Below are 3128 nucleotides of genomic sequence, written 5' to 3' on the forward strand. Positions count from 1 at the left end.
TTCAGGCACTTTCACCCCTATATCAGGAACCCGCACCCCAGATTCCGAACCCAGTCCTAGAACCTGCACCCCCAATGAGTGCAGAAAACGTCCAAGAACTTAGGACATTTGGTGAGGAAATTTTAGAAAGCAGTGAGAGAATTCGTCAGGTGGGAGAGCGTATCGTATGGAAATACGATGAACGCAATATGGATTTTTGGATAAATCCATATCCGTGATGTGATGGAGGAAACGATATTAGTAATAATAATATAATATAATAAAAATAAAATATGTGTGTACGGATGCATATTACTATTAGTGTGATTCTATTTCTGTTGGTATTGTAATTTTTATTTTAGTACTAGTGTGTAATAGATGCATAATAGTATATGGAAATAGAGTAAAGTCGCAATGATCGACGTTTTTGGCTAGATTGCGTGTTATGTGATTAACTATATTAAATATTATCTTGTGATATTAATATGGGATAAATGTTTAAACTTCAGATGGACAACGAAGTGAATCAGGAAAACCAGAATGATAATCTGAATAACGAGAATCCGAACAATAACAATGGAAACCAAATGGATAATAGTGTCGTTCAACATATAGTGGCACAAGGAATTATAGATGCAATGCCATTTATTATCCAAACGGTTCAAGAAGCGAATAACAAGAGTAAGCATAGCCGTAAGCGACCAATTGAACCAGAACACAGCGTGAACAATGGACCCGTACTTCAGGCGCCAATTCCCAAAAGAAGAAGAACCATGCCATATGGTTGTTCTTACAAAGAATTCTGGTCCTGCAAACCCATTGCAGCTCTACGCTGGATAGAGAAAACTGAGGTTGTTCTGAAAATAAGCAAATGTGCTGAAGAAGATAAGATATTGTTTGCTTCTAATCTATTTAAGAATTCAGCACTCGAATGGTGGAACACTATCCTCCAATCAAGAGGAAGTGATAGAACCTACAATATGGAATGGGAAGAATTTAAGAATAAGGTAGAAAGGAAATTCTGCCCACCTAATGAGAAGGAACAGAGAGCAAACAAATTCTTAAATCTTAGGATGACTGGTGTGGATAGTAAAGGATACACTAAGTTATTCTTTGAATATGCTAGAATAGTGCCAACCCTTGCTTCACCTGAACCAGTGTTAATCTCCCGTTATATTTGGGGATTAATTGGGGAAATAAGACATGTAGTCAAGGCAGCTAGACCTCAAACCATAGAGGAAGCTGTAGAACTAGCCAATACCTTGACTGATGAATTAGTCCGTACCCGAGAAGAAGATCAAAGAAGGAACCTAACCCAGAAGCTCACACAAGAATTTCGTTCTGGAAATTTTAATCGTGGGAAAAATATAGGTTCTACCTCTACACCTTACTGTAAAACTTGCAAAAGAAAGCATTCGGGAAGATGCTCCATATACTGTAACTTTTGCAAAATATCGGGACACAAGGAAGAAAACTGCAGGAAGAAGGCTAACAACAGGATATGTTACAATTGTGGAGAACAAGGTCATATCAAGCCTAATTGTCCAAAATTAGCTCCGGCTACAAATAACAAGAATACTCAAAATGCTAGAGCATTTCTTCTGACTGCAGATGAAGCCAAGATGATTCCAGATGTCATAGCTGGTACCTTTTTAGTTAATGATATTTTTGCTAAAGTATTATTTGACTCTGGTGCAGACCAAAGTTTTATTAATACATCATTTTGCAAATTCCTAAATCAATCATTAACTAAACTACCACAAGAATGCTTAGTAGAAACAACTAATGGAGAAACCATTAGAATTTCTGAAATCTTGCAGGGAGCAAGCATAGAAATTTTAAATCAGAAATTTATTGCAAACCTTTATCCCATGAATCTGGCAGGATTCGATGTAGTTTTAGGAATGGATTGGTTAATAGCCAATAAAGCCAGTATTTTATGTGATCAAAAGTCAATTCAAATAAATTCACCAAAAGGTAAAATGATCACAATTAAAGGAGATAAACCATCTAGAACTACAAAATTCATCTCTGTGATGAAAACGGCAAGTTACATAAGAAAAGGATCATTAGTGTATTTGATTTCCATAATCACTAACACTAAAGGAAAGGATTTAAAAGATATTCCAGTAGTATCTCAATTTTCAGATGTATTTCGAGAAGAATTGCTAGGGCAACCTCCAGATAGGGAAGTCGAATTCCGAATTCATTTAATACCAGGAACATCACCAATTGCCAAAGCACCCTATCGTTTGGCATCCGCTGAAATGTAGGAACTGAAGAAACAATTAGACGAATTGTTAGAAAAAGGATTTATACAGCTAAGCTCATCGCCATGATGAGCGCCAATACTATTTGTTAAAAAGAAGGACGGATCAATGCATATGTGCATTGACTACCGTGAATTGAACAAAGTCACGATTAAGAATCGGTACCCATTACCGAGAATCGATGATCTGCTCGATCAACTACAAGGAGCTTGATTTTTCTCAAAAATCGATTTAAGGTCAGGATATCATCAATTAAAGGTACAGGAAGAGGACATTCCTAAGACCGCATTCAGAATAAGGTATGGCCATTATGAATTTACTATCATGCCATTTGGTTTAACCAATGCCCCAGCTGCATTTATGAACATGATGAACCGAATATGTAAGCCATATTTGGATAAATTCATAATTGTTTTCATAGATGATATTCTAATTTACTCTAAAAGTAAAGAGGAACATGCAAAGCACTTGCACTTACTTTTAAGTCTATTGAGAAAGGAAAAGCTTTACGCTAAGTTTTCCAAGTGCGAGTTTTGGTTAGAACAGGTACAATTTCTTGGACATTTAGTTAACCATGAAGGAATTCATGTGGATCCAACAAAGATCGAGGCAATTACCAAATGGAAAACTCCTGAGTCACCAACCGAGGTCAGAAGTTTCTTAGGATTGGCCGGTTATTATAGAAGATTTATTCAAGATTTTTCTAGAATAGCCATTCCATTGACCAAGTTAACCTGTAAATCCATTAAGTTTGAATGGGGAACAAAACAAGAAGAAGCCTTTAGAATCCTTAAGCAAAGATTAACCCACGCACCCATACTAGCGTTACTAGAAGGAACTGAAAACTTTGCAGTCTATTGTGACGCTTCTAAGTTAGGT

This window comes from Helianthus annuus, chromosome 9 (genome assembly GCF_002127325.2).
Source record: "Helianthus annuus cultivar XRQ/B chromosome 9, HanXRQr2.0-SUNRISE, whole genome shotgun sequence".
NCBI lineage: Eukaryota > Viridiplantae > Streptophyta > Magnoliopsida > Asterales > Asteraceae > Helianthus > Helianthus annuus.